Below are 17,392 nucleotides of genomic sequence, written 5' to 3'. Positions count from 1 at the left end.
TTCATTCATTCATTTATTCATTCACTTTATATCCCACTCACTGCCCTCTCTCACTGTCACTCCCTCCCACAATTCTTCACTCCATAACCCCCTACCCTTTTCCTCTGAGCAGGTGCCCCCTGTTATTCCCCACCCTGGCACATCAAGTCTCTGTGGGACTTACATGTATCTTCTCCCACTGAGGCCAGACAAGGCAGCCCAGCTAGAAGAACATATCCCACAGACAGGCAACAGTTTTTGGGATAGCTCCCTCCAGTTGTTCAAGATCTACATGAAGACCAAGCTGCACATCTGCTACATATGTGCAGGGAAGCCTAGGTCCAGCCCGTGTATGTTCTTCTATTGATGGTTCAGTCTCTGAGAGCCCCAAGGGTTTAGGTTAGATGACTTTGTTGATCTAACTGTAAAGTTCCTATCTCCCTCATGGCTACAATCCTTCCTCCAGCTCTTCCATAAGAGTCCCCAAGCTCCACCCACTGTTTGGCTGTGGGTCTCTGTATCCAAGTCAGCTGCTGGGTGGAGCCTCTCAGAGGACAGCCCTGTTAGACTATTGTCTGCGAACATAACAAAGTATCATTAATAGTGTCCGGAATTGGTACTTGCCCATGGGATGAGTCTCAAGTTGGCCCCATTATTGGTTGGCCATTCCCTCCTCCATCTCTACTCCATCCCCTGTACCTTGTAGACAAGATAAATTTTGGGTTGAAAATTTTGTGGGTGGGTTGGTATCCTTATCAATGCACTAGGGTTACTGACTGGCTACTGGAGATGGTCTGTTCAAGTTCCATATCCCCAATGCTGTGTGTCACAGATATGGTCACCCCCATTGATTCTTGGGCACCTCCCCTATCCCAGGTCTCTGTCACAACTTCAAGATGCTCCCCTACCCCTCAACCCTCATCAGTTGCAGATTTCCATTCATTCTCATGGCCATCTGGCCATCTCTCCTGTCCTTTCCCACACCTGATCCTTAACCCTTCCATTCTCCTCCCCATCCCCCCAATTCCCTCCCTCCATCTGCCTCCAATAACTATTCTATTCCCTCTTCTAAGTGGGATTCAGGCATCCTTGCTTTGGCCTTCCTTCTTGTATAGCTTCTTTGGGTCTGTAGCTTGTAACATGGATATTCTGTATTTTATAGCTAATATCCAGTTATAAGTGAGTACATACCATACATGTCCTTTAGGGTCTGGGTTACCTCACATAGGATATTCTTAAGTTCCCCATTTGCCTGTAAAATTCATGATGTCTTTGTCTCTAATAGCTGAATAGTATTCCATTGTGTAGATACAGCACATTGTGTAGATATAGCATTGTGTAGATATATTTTCTTTATCCTTCTTCAGTTGAAGGACATCTAGGTTGTTTCCAGTTTCTAGCTATTACAAATAAAGCTGCTATGAACATAGTTGAGCAGGTGTCTTTGTGGGATGATGGAGCATCTTTTGGGTATATGTCCAAGAGTGGTATAGCTGGGTCTTGAGGTAGAACTATTCCCAGTTTTCTGAGAAACTACCAAATTGATTTCCAAAGTGGTTGTGCAAGTTTGAGTGTTCCCATTGGTCCACATGCTTGCCAGCATGTGCTATCACTTGAGTGTTTGATCTTAGCCATTCTGACCAGTGGAAGATAGAATCTCAGAATTGTTTTGATTTACATTTCCCTGATGACTAAGGATTTTGAACATTTATTTTTAAGTGCTTCTCAGCCATTCAAGATTCTTCTATTGAAAATTCTCTGTTTAGCTCTGTGCTCCATTTTTTAATGGGTTATTTGGGTTGTTGGACTCTAACTTCTTGAGCTCTTTATATATTTTGGATATTACGCCTCTATCAAGTGTAGGGTTAGTGTACATCTTTTTTCCAATCTGTGTGCTGCCATTTTGTTCTATTGACAGAGTCCTTTGCCTTACAGAAGCTTTTCAATTTCTTGAGGTTCCATTTATTAATTGCTGATCTTAGTGCCTGTACTATTGGTGTTCTGTTCAGGAAGTTGTCTTCTGTGCCAACACATTCAAGGCTGATCTCCCACTTTCTCTTCTATCAGGATCATTGTATGTGGTTTTGTGTTGAGGTCTTTGATCCACATGGACTTGGGTTTTGCGCAGGGTAAAAGATATGGATCTATTTGCATTCTCCTATATGCAGACATCCAGTTAGACCAGCACCATTTGTTGAAGATGCTTTCTTTTTTTCCATTGTATGATTTTGGCTTCTTTGTCGAAAATCATGTGTCCATAGGTATGTGGGTTTATTTCAGGGTCTTTGGTTTGATTCCATTAATCAGCCTGTCTGTTCCAATACCATGCAGGTTTTATTACTATTGCTCTGCAGTATTGCTTGAGGTCAGGGATGGTGATACCTCCAGAAGTGCTTTTATTGTTCAGTATTATTTTATTCTATCCTAGGTTTTTTGTTTTTTTTCATCTGAAGTTGAGAATTAACCTGTCAAGGTCTGTAAAATTTGTGTTGGAATTTTGATGAGAATAGCAGTAAATCTGTAAATTATTTTGGGTAAGATGGCCATCTTCACCATGTTAATCCTACTGATCCATGAGCATAAGAGATCTTTCCATCTTCTGATATCTTCCTCAATTTCTTTTTTCAGTGACTTGAAGTTCTTGCTGTATATGTCTTTCACTTGCATAGAGTTACATGGAGATATTTTATATTATTTGTGGCTATTGTAAAGGGTGTTGTTTCCCTAATTTCTTTCTTGCCCTGTTATCATTTGTATAAAGGAGGGCTGCTGGTTTATTTAAATTAATTTTATATCCAGCTACTTTACTGAAGGTGTTTATGAGCTGTAGTTCTCTGGTGGAATTTTTGGGATTGCTTGTGTATACTATCATATGATCTGCGAATAGAGATAATTCTTCCTTTCCAATTTGTATCCCCCTTGACCTTGTTGTCTTATTGTTCTGGCTAGAGCTTCAAGTACTATATTGATTAGATATTGAGAAGAGCAGGCAGCCTTGCCTTGTCCCTGATTTTAGTGAAATTGCTTTAAATTTCTTTCCATTTAGTTTGATGTTGGCTATTGGCTTGCTGTATATTGCTTTGATTATGTTTAGGTATGTGCCTTGTATCCCTGATCTCTCTAATACTTTTAACATGACGCAGTCTTGGATTTTGTCAACAGCTTTTTCAGCATCTAATGAGATGATCATGTGATTTTTTTCTTTCAGTTTGTTTATATGATGGATTACGTTGTTTCATATACTGAAACATTCCTGTGTCCCTAGGATGAAGACTTGATTATGGTGGATGATGTTTTTGATATGTTCCTGCATGTGGTTTGCAAGTATTTTATTATGGTTTTTTGGTTTGGTTTGGTTTGGTTTGATTTGGGTTTTTTTATTTGTTTTTGTTTTTGTTGGTTTTTTTTAATCAATGTTCATAAGAAAAATAAGTCTGAAATTCTCTTTCTTTGTTGAGTCTTTGTGTGATTTAAGTATCAGGATAACTGTGGCTTTACAAAATGAGTTTGGCAGTGTTCCTTTGGTTTCTATTTTGTGGAATACTTTGAGGAGCATTGACATTAGCTCTTCTTTGAAACTCTGGTAGAATTGTGCACTAAAATCATCTGGCCTGAGCTTGCTTTTTTTTTTTTTTTTTTTTTTTTTTGTTGGGAGGATTTCAGTGACTGCTTCTATTTCCTTAAGGGTTATAGGGCTGTTTAAATAGTTACCTGATCTTGATTTATCTTTGATAAGTGGTATCTGTCTAAAAAAATCATCCATTCATTAAGATTTTCCAGTTTCGTGGAGTAAAGGCTTTTGAAGTAAGATCTGATGATTCTTTGAATTTCTGAATTTCCTTAGTGTCTGTTGCTATACTGCCCTTTTCATTACTGACTTTTTAGTTTGGATACTGTCTCTCTGTCTTTTGGTCAGTTTGGCTAACGGTTTGTCTATCTTGCTGATTTTCTCAAAGAACCAGCTCTTGGTTTCATTGATTCCTTGTATTGTTCTCTTTGTTTCTAACTGATTGATTTCAGCCCTGATTTTGGTTATTTCCTGTTTTCTACTCCTCTTCAGTGTGCTTGCTTCTTTTCTTTCTTTTTTTTTTCTAGAGCTTTCAGGTATAGTTTTAAATTGCTGGTATGAAAACTTTCTAATTTCTTTATGGAGACACTTAGTGCTATGAACTTTCCTCTTAGCACTGCTTTCATTGTGGCCCATAAATTTGGGTAAGTCATGCCTTCAGTTTCATTGAATTCTAGAAAGTCTTATTTCTTTATTTCTTCCCTAACCCAGAGATTATTGAGTGGAGAGTTGTTCAATTTCCATAAGTGCAAAGGTTTTCTGGTGTTTCTGTTGTTATTGAGGTCCAGCTTTTATCTATGGTGGTCTGATAAGATACAAGGGGTAATTTCAATTTTCTTGTATCTGTTGATGCTTTCTCTGTGACTAACTATATGATCAGTTTTGAAGAAGGATCCATGAGGATCTGAGAAAATACATTATTTTGTATTTGGGTAAAAGACATCTGTAGATGTCTGATAGATCCATTTGATGCATAATGTCTACTGGTTTCATCAATTCTCTGTTTAGTTTTTGTCTGGATGTCCTATCAATTGGTGAGAGTAGTGTCTTAGTTAGGGTTTTACTGCTGTGAACAAACACCATGACCAAGGCAACTCTTATAATGACAACATTTAACTGGGGCTGGTTTGCAGGTTCAGAGGTTCAGTCCATTATCAGCAAGACGGGGGCATGGTAGCATCCAGGCAGGCATGGTGCAGGAAGAGCTGAGTGTTCTACATCTGAGGGCTGCTAGCAGAATACTGGTTTCCAGGCTGCTAGGACTAGGGTATTGAAGCCCACACTCACAGTGACACACCTACTCCAACAAGTTCTTCTAATAGTGCCACTCCCTGACCCAAGCATATACAAACCATCACAAATAGGGTGTCAGAGTCTCCCACTATTAATGTGTGGAGTTTGATATGTGATTTAAGTTTTAGCAATGTTTTTTTACAAATGTGTGTGCCCTTGTGTTTGGGGCATAGATGTTCAGAATTTAGATATCATCTTAGTAGATTTTTTTCCTTTGATGAGTATGAAGTGTCCTCCTTGTTTCTTTTGATTAATTTTGGTTGAAAGCCTATTTATTGGATATTAGAATGGCTATTCCAGATTGATTTGGGGGCTCATGCTTGAGAAACTTTTTTCTAGCCCTTTACTCTGAGGTAATGTCTATCTTTATTGTTGAGGTATGTTTCTGGTATGAAGCAGAATAATGAATCCTGTTTTCACATCCACTCTGTTAGCTGGTGTCCTTTTATTGGGGAACTGATGAGTCCATTGATGTTAAGAGATATTAATGATCAGTGATTGTTAATTCCTATTATTTTGATGTTGATGTTAGAGTGTGTGTGTGTGTGTGTGTGTGTGTGTGTGTGTGTGTGTGTTTCCCTTGTTTTTTGCTATTGTGGGGTGTGTTTTCTTGGATGTAGTTGTCTTCTTTGGGTTGGAGTTTTTCTTCTAGTATTTTCAGTAGGGCTAGATTTGTGGATAGTGTTTAAATTTGGATTTGTCTTGAAATATCTTGTTTTCTCCATTTATGGTGATTGACAGTTTTGCTGGGTATAGCAATCTATGTTGTTATCTGTGGGGTTTTTTTTAGAGTTTGTAAGATATCGTATTGTTTTTAGAGTTTCTGTTGAAGAGTTGGGTATAAAACATACTTTGTATGTTACCTGGCCTCTTTCCCTTGCCACTTTTAATATTCTTCCTTTGTTCTGTAAATTTTGTGTCTTGATTATTATGTGCCTGGAGGATTTTCTTTTCTGGTTCAGTCTGATTGGTGTTCTATAGGCTTCTTGTATGTTTATAGGCATCTCTTTCTTTAGGTTGGGAAAGTTTTCTTCTATGATTTTATTGAAAATATTTTTAGCCTTAGAGCTGGGACTCTTCGCCTTCTATAGTATTATTCTTAGATTAAGTCTTTTCATGGTAACTCTGGATGTTTTGTGTCAGGAATTTTTTTAGATTTAACATTTTCTTTAACTGATATATCAATTTCTTCTATTGTATCTTCTATGCCTGAGATTTTCTCTTCCATCTCCTGTATTCTGTTGGTGATGCTTGCAATCAGTTGACATCACACTAGCACAAGATTTAGCCCCAATAAGGTTTTATTTTTAGGTTCTTGGTAACAAGGTGGCTGCTATTCTCACAATACTGGGAACTCAGTATTAGAGACATTTATGTCATTCTAGGAACTCGGTCTGGTAGGGTTAATAAATTATGCACACTCCATATTCCCTATATAGAAAATACAGAAATATATATTACCTCTGAAAGCTTATATGTTCACAGAGAAAAAAACAACTAGACAAGAACCCTGACAAGATTCACCCATGGAGATGCTGAGACACTGAAACATTGTTCCAGCATCCTGTCTACCTCAGTATGCCTTAATAACTGTTTAATCAGAATTTGCTTCCAGAGAAATGGGGATGTGAAGTGGAAATTTCTGGTTTCTCTAACAACTCAGTTGTGTCATGTGATGATCTTCTAGAAACTGTCTTTGAGAGGATGTTTTGCTGAGAACAGACATGTGTTTTTCTGCAAGCTGTCTTGTGAGAGGGCATGTGATGTTTTGCTGGAGCAGATGCTTGAAAGGGTGTGTGATATAAATATAACCCCACAGACAGAGTACAATCTTGCATTGGTTCACCTTGCCACACTCTACTGGTCTTCGCCTATCTTTACTTGTCATGACTTCATAGAGAGAGACATGCCCAAGAATTTCTTATGGTATTCTGGATGCTTCTTGCCCTTTCTGAGGATTTGTGCTGATTTAGCCAAGCCTCTCAGTTTCTTCTGGATCAAGCTGCTACTATTGATTCATGTGTGTTATTTGCTGATTGGACTGGACTGCCACTACTGATTCATGTTTGGTGTTTTGGTCTGGACTGCTGATACCATGATAATGAAGATGGATGTCACCCCAGAGAACTACTACTAACCAGATCCACATCTACCTTGTCCAATTGGCCATCTTTCTCCCCTACATTTGGTCAGTGACCTAGAAGGAAGGTTGAAGCATTTAAGAACCCTTATTAAAGTAGGTTTTTAAAAAAATCAAAGCCTACACTGTTCATTGAGAATAAGGAGTAATGTTCTCTTTCACACAGTCACAAAGGCATCCTCTGCAGGAAGACCTAACTGAGGACTGCCTGAGAAACCAAGGATTACTGATCCAGACAGACAATGCCAGCTGTTTAGAAAAGATGCTTTCTTAGGACCAGTGGGGTGCAGGTGGGAGGTATTAAAGGAGTTTGGTGCAGTGTTTTTCACCTGCTCTCAGAGTCTGTGCCATTAGCCACCTCACTCCAACCCCCACGGGCAAGTAGGGTTGGGCAGCAGGTGGTCCAGAGCACAGACAGCACAGAGCAAGTTCCAGGACAGCCAAGGCTTGGGGAAAAGAAAGGAAGAAAGAGAAAGAAACCTGTTAGCAAGGCAAACTTGTCTGCCTTTCTCAGCAGGAGACTTAATAGCTCTAGGAAAAAAAGGAGCTATATATCAGGAAAAATTATGGCAAGAAGTATAATCCAAATGCTCTATATATCAATTAAAATGACAGAGAATTACCACTACCGAGACCATTAGCTTAGGCTCTTGTAATCTCAATTGTTTTGTTAGAGGCAGAGATTCCAGGCAATTACCAGCCTTAGCCATGAGGCTCAGAAGATTTGAGAGATTTCCCTGTGGAGGAGGAACTTGGGTGACTGGCCTACCTTGTCTAGGAAAAGTGGGCCTGGTGACAGGCGAGGCATTGGGACAATTTTTCCCAGTGGTTAGCATTACCACAATCCAGGTGGCATCATCCGTGTTCCATAGTCTTCTTTGGAGACCTTAGGGTTGTCACTAGGATCTGGCATTTCTGTCTACCACAGGAAGCTTTTTCTATTAAACAGTTTAAATGTCATACTCAGCAGATCTCTGATGAGTTTGAGGACTATAATTTATTAAATACACCTGATTTTAAACAAACTTTACTTGGTTTTAGTTACTTGCTTTGGGCTTAACCATAAAAACATATGCAGAAGGCTAAATAAAGCTTATTCCTATAATTAATTACACTTGAATTTAGCATGAATATAAGTATAGTTCTGAACACATTTGAGAATTTGATCATTTATAAAATGACTGTTAGCTTTTGTGTCTTAATCATATTTAACAATTAATAACAAGCTAGTAGCTTACTTTAATTCATTAATACAGCCCATAGGGAGACTGGCAACGTTGTACTTTTTTGGTCATTTCATAGTGTACCATTACAGTATATCACAATTTCTTATGTTTATCAAAATAGGTAAATCTTAACAAGTTAGCAAATACAAGGAGGCTAGGCATACATTCGTAAGTCAGTCTCTGTCAGCCTGAGTACACGTGCAGTGAGGAGAGTCGTTCTATGTGTTCTTTTGCCAGTCTGCTTAGGTCATTGTCTTCTTGCATCATAACATAGGAATACCCCAATTTCTTGTGTTTAGTGTTTGGTGCTCATAGCTGTGGCCCTAACTCTAGCCTTTTATCTATTTTTTAGGTTACATATTAATAAAAACATGATATAAAAATTATCAAGCTAAAATGTCCCATAGCCTTATAAATTTAAATATTTTAAAAGATAGTTTTAAAAAAATCCAGCTTTTTAAATTTAAATTTTCTGTAAAACTCCTTTTTTTTAATTTCCTTTTTAAAAGAAGTTTAAAATCCCTCAACTGTGGGCTCCTATATCATCAAAAAATAAAATAACTATGCCTTTTTACCTCAAGAGGGAGGATTAGGGCACAGCCATAATCTGGGCAAGGCAAAACCAAACTCCCAACAGAGCAAACAGTCCAATGCTCATATCTGGGATTCTCTCACAGTCTTCTAGGCTTCCCCAAGAAGGGTGGGTCACCTCTCCGGCTCCGCCCTCTGCAGTACACACAGCCAGTCTTCTAGGCTCCAGCTGGCTCCATTTCATTGTGGCTGCTATTGTTGGTGGCCATCACATGGTACTGGCATCTCCAAAACTGCTATGGTCCCACTCAAGTGCTGAACCTCAGCAATTCTCCATTACTACTTCATGCCTTTAAAACCGATACCACCTGGGTAGCTCTACAGTACATAGTCTGGCTGCCAGCACAAGGTACATTCTTATATATAAAAGCATGCAGGCACAGCTTTAATTCCTCATTGAACAAGCATTGTTTTTATGACTTTGTTTGCAGGACAAGAATTATCATACAAGAATTTATCCTAGTACAAAAAGATTTGTTGTTGCCCCCTTTGTTGGTTTATACCATGTTGTCACCTTTAATCAAGATGGTAATAAAGTCACATGGCATCTACACTCTCTAACCCTAACAACTCTGCAAGCCACATGACTGCCTCCATCCCTATAGGGGACAGCAGCTAAGATGGTGGCAAGGCACATGTTGCTTATATCCCAAGATGACGTCACAGCACATGGTTCCTTTTAAGATTACCTGTGTATAGATTTTTAACTATCAACCCCCTGTTACAAGTTTTAATTAACTTTTTGTCACAGTTTAAAGATTTTTAACCATACCCAATAAACTTAAAAATCTTGAGCTACAGAAAGTTTATATAACAGTGTTACAAATCTTGAGACAAGGTTTATATTTTAGTAGAAGTTTTAGGCAGTTAAATGAAGTCAATAGTCTAAGTTTTTCAGCTGTTTGGTTTTGCTCTTTTTTTCTGTCACAGAGTTAGGAGGCTGGCCTGACATTAAGACAGAGAGGAGACTTTTAAATAAGCATGGTCTAGAGAAAAGAGAGCCTATAACCCAACTCCAGAGCCAACGTTTCAATAAAATAATATAGTATAAAACAACTTTAATATTATTCATACCCAAAAGACATTTGAATCCTTGCTAAACTAAATCCAGTGACCAGAAAGCTCAAAGATAAATTCTCAGCCTTGGCTACGAAAGCAGCTATGGCAAAGTAGCATTAGCAGTGGTGGCTAGCAACTGGCATTATAGAATAAGCAAAAAAAAAAAAAAAAAAAAAAAAAAACCAATAAACACAGAACACAAAAAGCTCACACACTTAAAGCAGACCAGTCAGAAACAAAACACGCAGTGGCCACCATCATTCATATTTCTGAACCTGACACATTTCTGTCTCGGCTCCCATGTTTTCAACAAAGCTTATGATCACACCAGAAAGCACGTATCCATCTACATACACAAAACAGACAGACAAAACTTCCTAAACAACCAGAACCAGGTGGGCAGGTAACATCTGCCATCAAACCTGTCCATATCCCAGACCAGAGTCTCAACAGACTAGATGACACAGAAAATTTCAATGGCTTACCAAGGGAAGCCTTTGGAGATGCTTGCAGCTTTTCTCAGCAGCGAAGTTCACTCTGGTAGTCCTTAAAACCAAAAGCATCCCTAGGTGAAAGAGTTTTGGACCATCTCAAACTGTGCACTTCCTGAGGCTGCCCTTTAGCCCCAGCGTCCCAGAGTGATGGTCTGGCTTTACAATTTGGGTGAGTGCTCTGATCTCACTGGGGCCTCCAGAAAAACATGAATCCCACCATGCAAGAATAAGACCACTCTCACAATTTTGAGCCAATTTTGAAGCAAGTTTTATTAAATACTGGCCAAATGCCTTAATGGCCAGGTCCATACCCAGGATTCACAGAGTATGGCCCCAAAGTACATTAGTCAGTGGCTTCCAAAGGCAAAACCCACAAGGCTATATACTTCCCACCTTTGTTCAATCAGGGGCAAGCATACATCCTGACATACTTCCTGCCATTGTATATCCTGTCTATGGGTGGTCAAGCACATCCTGTGCAGTTGGGGCAACCAAGCTTGTTTACAGAAGTAAAAACATGTGGCTTGTTATCTTACATGAACAAGAGCCCCCAGCACTCCAGGAAGTTATCTGTCCTTGGGCGAGTAGGGCTTACATGGTATAGGAGCCACTTTTGTTTATAGATCTCTTCAGCACAGTAATTTAAACTTAAAAGGTAACTTTAGCCTTCACACATTATAGATCATTTGAGTGGCTGAGGTGGAAGGAATTGAGAGTTCAAAGCCAGCCTGGGCCATAGAGTATGACTCCATCTTAAAAAGAAAAAGAAAGAAAGAAGAATGGAAGAATTACCTTTCTAACAATTTAAGTATATGGTAATATTATAGTCACAGTGCTGTACAATTACAATCACAACTTATACACTTTCTTCTTTCCCCTGCAAACAGAACTTGTCAACAAGTAAATAAAAGCTCAACATTTCCTTCATTGACACCCATAAAAAACTTATTTTATTACATGAAAATAAGATGAATTAGTGTCTAGAGGAATGGTTGATTTAGAGATTGAGAAAGAAAAATGCATAGCACTAAGTGGATGTTGATATATAACCATGTGCTAAATGGAAGACTCTAGGCAGTGATTATACAAGTAAATTATTCAACTTCCTACTCTAAATTTCTTTTTAATAAAATGTTGGGGAGTGGATTTTGTACTCAGGGACTTTGATGCAATTAGTTCTATTCGTATCTATACATCAGATTTTCACACATCCCCCATCCCCCCACCCCACCCCAAAGACAAGTTCTCAAAGCTGTCCTCAAACTTGCAATCTGCCTGCCACAAGCTCCCAAGTACTGAGATTACAGCTCTGTACACGCCTACTTTTGAATATCAGGTTTAGTTGCTTGGTTGCTTGGTTGCTTGGTTGCTTGGTTGCTTGGTTGGTTTTGAAGTTTTCTGGATGAGTTCCAGTGTACATCCAGGGATGAGAACTTACTACACAAACCTGAGGGAATGGCTTAGTCAATAAAGTGCTCATCATGTAAGCATGATTTCAAATCCTAGTACCCATCTGAAAGCCACTTGTCAAGGTGTGCCTGTAATCCTGAGGGCCGGGGAGGTGAAGACAAACCAGCCATTAGGTTAAGATTCAGTGAGAGACTCTCTCTCAAAATATAAGGGAAAAGCAACTGAGAAAAACACCCAATAGAGAACTCTGGTCTCTATAAAACATGTGCATGCCCACAACATACATACATCATACATACATACATACATACATACATACATACATACATACATACACACACACACAGAGACAGAGAAAGACAGCCAGAGAGAGAGCCCATTACATTAAGTCTGCCAAGGTAAGGCAAAACAGAACATAATAGTAAATAGAAGGGGTGACAGAGGGGACAGATTTCTACATCCGTATCAGAGACAGGGCTACAGGGCTGTACTTTCCTTGTCGGTGTGGGCTCTGTGGAGAGGAATGAGAAGAGCAGCTGCTTGGTAAGTCACTTCGAATATAGGATGAAGCAGAGGATTCTAACAGCCTTAACATACAGAGGAAATGTTGATAGTTAATTTAAGCTTTTCATTTGAATGGCTCATCCTTTAACATGCTCCCTGTAGTTTTAAACAAGAACATCCATGTCTTCAGAATAATATTTTCACCATCTTACCATTCCTTTAAGTCTTGAGAAGTATTAAGATGTACTTTTAACATGTATACAAATGTATTTATGTTTTGCTATTATTATACCATCTTTTTGGAGGAAAAAAGATTATTATTTATTGAGACAATATTTTCTAACCTTCAGTTCATAGATCAACAGAGAGGGAATAACAGACAGTAAAGCCTGGAGAGAAGGGGACAGAGATCAATCAGCTGAGCTGAGGGGTTCAAAAACTTGACAGTTCCAGAAATGCAATTGTAATTCAGTTAACCATTTAAAAGGTATAACTGATGCTCCTAAGAACTGATTCCCATACTGTTACCGTCTATAGACTTTCCCCTAGCCCAGCTATATTAAGTGTCACCCTAGAGGCTTCTTAAAGGAGCCAGAAACACCAGCATTTGATACCTTGTCATGAGACCCCAGCTTAGCTCAATAAAGCTGACAACTGGAGGCAAAACTGTGCCCAAATGCAAAGAGGAAAAGGACCAAAGGCCAGTCACAGAAGAGCTGTATCATGGTGAGATCCAAAAGGAAATGGCCCAGTTAACAGCAGGAAGCATAATATGCAGAAGACCAGGAGTATCTTGGAAAGGAGAGATAAAAGACAGAGAGACTTGTGAGGCCAGGGACCTCAAGCTCATTCTCCTTGGGAGCTTGCTTTATGGTGCTTGGGTATATAAGCAGGAGTGAGGAAGTGCAGGAGGAGAGGTTAGAGGTGAGGGGAAGGGGAGAAGAGAGAAGAAGGAAAGACAGTTGTACTCTCTGACATGGAAGTCCATGTTTTATTTGGCACTGGTACTTCCAACAAACTTAGAGGGATCATTGGTCCCAGAAGCCAAAAATTAAACCTGTCCTTCCAAAGCTCCTGGCTTTGGCAAAAGAAAAAAGAAAAGGAAGGAGGGAGAAAGAAGAAGCCCATCCAAACCACATCATCATACAGCACACATTAGTCGATGCTTACTTTGATGACACTGAACCATCCAGGAAAGGTAAAAATTGGTATCTTCAATTTTAAGTGTAAGGGATATATTTACCCTTGCGAATAGCACAGGTTTTGTTTTGTCTCTGTTTGTCCTTAATGATGTCTTGTTGCCCCTGAAATGCTAACTCCACCTGTGTATGATCACCTCACATCCCACTGCCTCCATAAATCTAGACAGTGGTGGCATGTCTCAGAGGATGACTATGGCTTTGGATAGCGATCTCTACTTCTCCCAGCTGGGGCAGCTTCTCTTCTCCCCTCTCCCATACTCTGCTGTTGGTAAGGCATTTCAGCATTTTATGGAACTCTGATCCAATATGGAAACTGAGAGAACTTTCAGGGAAGGAGTGTAATGGACTAGCGTAAACTCTCAACCTAATTCACTATGTCTAAATGCTCTGACACTGAAATTGACCCTACTGGGCACTGCTTCTGTAGTGTAGCTTATAGGTTGAGAACACAGCTCTAAGGTCCCATGGACCAGGAGAAGAACATCACAAAGGCAAGAGACTGCTATTTCCAGAAATAAGACTGTACAAAAAACAAACCAAAAAAGAAAGAGAAAACCCAAAGGTCAGATATTTCCCTCCGTTACACAGGTAGAAGTAAAAGCAGAAAACTGAATTCATGTGTGTCCACATTCAGTTTTTCTTTCCTACTGTTATATCTTCTTTGCTAGAGAATACATTTAAAATCACTGTCAAACTCCTGGTTTCTATCTCTGCCCTCTCTACAACCAGCTTTTACCCCCAGCCTAGAGTCCACTTGGGTGGAAATGCACCCTATAATGAACCCAGAGTTAATCATCTGCAGGTTTCTCCTGATAAGTCACAGTATGTTTGCTGTGCTCCTTCCAAGAGTCAACAGCAGCTGCAGGGATGTGCCCACAGTGGCCTATGGCATGCTGAGTGCTGGTCCAGATGGGAGGCCATGTGCTGAGGGGGTATTTGTGGCTGAATACTACTATCTGGAATGCCTCTGTTGCCCTGAAGGTGCTTGTCTAGGACTGCAATGGACACAGCTTAGAGATGCCAAAAACTGAGCCAAATTCACTGGGTGTACAAATGGCCTGACGTCAATGGAATTTACTCATAATTTAGGCCTCGTGTGTGATGTACTGTCTGAACCAAATGATCTGTCAAAACAATCAGGCAGTAAGAGAAGAGGACCAAAAATGAGGTGAGGGAACAGGAGGAGGAAAAGGAGAGGTGACAGAGCGGAGGAGTAGACTAGAACACAGCAGGAGCCGTGCCCAGACAGGCTCAGCATTTGGCTCCTGGGGCCAACGGTCCCTGTAAGTTTATTAGAGCATCAGTGCCAAGTAAAACATGGCCTTTTACGGCACTGAATTACGTGAGTGCAGAGCTGTTAAAATCAGTGTAGCAAAAATCCAGCTGGCGTTGGCCAGTGCCACAAAGTACAAAATGATAATCATACATACTGACAGCACCTGAGTTTCCCAGATGTGGTGGCCAGGACAGACTTGCTGGGATACATATCTCTGTTCTTTAAAACAAGGAATCTGCACTCAAGAAATGAACACCTGCCAATATTATCACTCTGTCCAGAAGAGAATGTATTGTGAAGTTCACAAAATTCAGCCTTAGATTCTTCCCCTTGCCTGGGTGCCTGGAGTCATAAAATGTTCAAGTGTGGTAAAAAAAAAAAAAAAAAAAAAAAAAAAAAAAAAAGATTACAGTCACCAAGAATGAGTATTCTAGCATTTCTGATAAACTACCTAACTAGATCTAAGGAGAAAATAACCCAAATCTTCACGATTCTGATCATTTGTTAGGATTTGCTTTTTTATTCTAAACAAAATTCACATTTATACCTATTTTTTAAACCTTTAAATTATTTTTATTAGAAACCAAAAATTATAAATCTCAAGTTCTACAAAATCTAATTCTATCCGTATCTGCCTCTACTGCCTTTTCCCCTGGTAACTACATCTTGATTTTCATTTGTGGAAAGGTCTAATCTATCCAACCAGTGGTAGACATATGATCCAGGTTTACCCAATCAAGGAGATTGTAACTAGTTCAGAAATAAACACATGATCCAATTTGTGCTAGTGAGAATTAGGGCCAAAGTTTTTGCTAGATCTTCTACCAGGTTCAGATTTTAAAATCTTGGGGATGCAAGTCTGACCCTGCTGACAGACATCAGGAAGTTGCCTGAAAATACAAATAGCAAATAAATATCTGAGTTGAGATTAAAAAAAAAGAACTCAGGACATGATTGTATCGATTTACACATGACTCAGCTGGAAAACCACCTCACCCAGTGAAGTGGGCTGTTGGATTCTTTTCCAAAGACACTTGACAGGCACAAGCCCTACATAATGCTCACCAGACAGACACAGTGAAGAGCCTGAATGTGCCCTTTGAGGTCATTAAACAATGCTTCACTGCTCACTAGATCCCTCCAGCCAAGTGTACAGCATGGAATTCAACCCTCCCATGTAGGCTTTGATGACTTGACAGGAAAACTTCTGACTCGATCTAAGGAAGACAGACCAGATATGACCATCAAGAGATTGATGGCTTACAACAGAAACCAATTCAACCAGGCCCTCTGCTTTCTTCTTAAATTGTTTTTAAAGATTCATTTATTTTTATGTGTACAAGTGTCTTACCTGAATGTATGTGTATGTACCACATGTGTGCTTGATGCCCATAAAAGCCAAAGAGGGCTGGGAGCACATCCCCTGGGCCTCTGTAGGAGCAAGTTCTCTTTCCTGTTGAGCCGCCTCTTCAGCCATGAATGTGCTTTCTAATAAACGAACAGTCCAGAAAGCCTCTGTTTCTCCCTGAGGACGAAAGATGTATCTGGTAGGATGAGCAGGCATTCCTCATCTGCATTTACCATCTCCTCTTTTAAGACTCAGCATGAATGGGTTGTTTGAAATATTTGTTTCTACTAATTGTGTTACAGATGCTATGAAGAATGTGCTAACAGAGTCAGACACTAAGACTGCTCTATTAAAATCACCTAGTGCAGTGGGAGAGATGGCACGAGTGGATAAGAGCACTGACTGCTCTTCCAGAGGTGCTGAGTTCAATTCCCAGTAACCACATGGTGGCTCACAACCATCTGTAATGGGATCTGATGCCCTCTTCTGGTGTGTCTAGAGACAGCTACAGTATACTCACATACATAAAATAAGTAAATAATTCTTTTTAAAAAATCACCTAGTATATTGTATCCATTTGTCTTCTATGGATATATAATTCAAAAACATCAGAGACGTAAATTTCTTTAAAACCTCTGAATGAAATTAAAATATCATTTAGAAACAATCTAGCATTTTATTCAATGAGAAAAATGATTAATAAAATTTTTACATTTTTCTGGAAAAGTTTATACAATTGCATATCACATAGGGCAAATATCTAGTTAGAGATGTTTGCATAATAGAGTCCACCCAAAAAGGGTGCTTCCTAAATCCAGAGGACATCCTTTTGGGAGATACTATATAATTTTCTAGATTTATAGATCAGTTGTAAGTTGCAAAGCTATTTCTGCTTTTATACTAATAAGCATGTGAGGAAGCAGCTGTGATTATTGCATTTGTCCTTAGATAAATCTTCAATATTCTAGAATTTTCAATTTGCTATAAAAGAATGCATCCATCAGTATATTAAAAATATGACTTGTTTGGGGGAACTAGAGAAATGAGAGAAGAGTTAAGAGCACTTGCTGATCTTCCAGAGAACCCCAATTTGACTTCAAACACCCATGACAAACAGTTCTCTATGCTGGGTGTGCACCTGACCTTTAAGCTACATCTCCAGCCCTTCACTTTTGAGACAGAGCCTTGTTTTAGAACCTGGCTGGCCTTTGAAGTTACTAGGTATTCTAGGCTGGCCTCGCCCTTGTGATTCTCCTGCTCCAGCTTCCTGAATACTAGAATTATAGGGATAGGCCACCAGAT

At 39.5% G+C, this 17,392-nt stretch overlaps 1 protein-coding gene across 10 annotated transcripts in view; it reads left to right on the top strand.

Moving 5' to 3' along the window:
* LOC143443667 (uncharacterized) overlaps positions 1-17,392 on the top strand; it is a 69,418-nt gene that overhangs the window by 39,923 nt on the left and 12,103 nt on the right. The window contains exon 1 of one of the 10 annotated variants that reach the window (XR_013112841.1): positions 10,050-13,462. The exons of the other annotated variants lie outside the window; for them this stretch is intronic. The gene's annotated coding sequence lies outside the window, so the exon portion shown is untranslated. Of the gene's footprint in view, positions 1-10,049; positions 13,463-17,392 lie in introns of those variants that run through there. 10 annotated transcript variants of the gene reach the window in all.

Source organism: Arvicanthis niloticus, chromosome 1 (assembly GCF_011762505.2).
Source record: "Arvicanthis niloticus isolate mArvNil1 chromosome 1, mArvNil1.pat.X, whole genome shotgun sequence".
Lineage (NCBI taxonomy): Eukaryota > Metazoa > Chordata > Mammalia > Rodentia > Muridae > Arvicanthis > Arvicanthis niloticus.
This window is presented reverse-complemented; position numbering and strand designations above follow the sequence as displayed.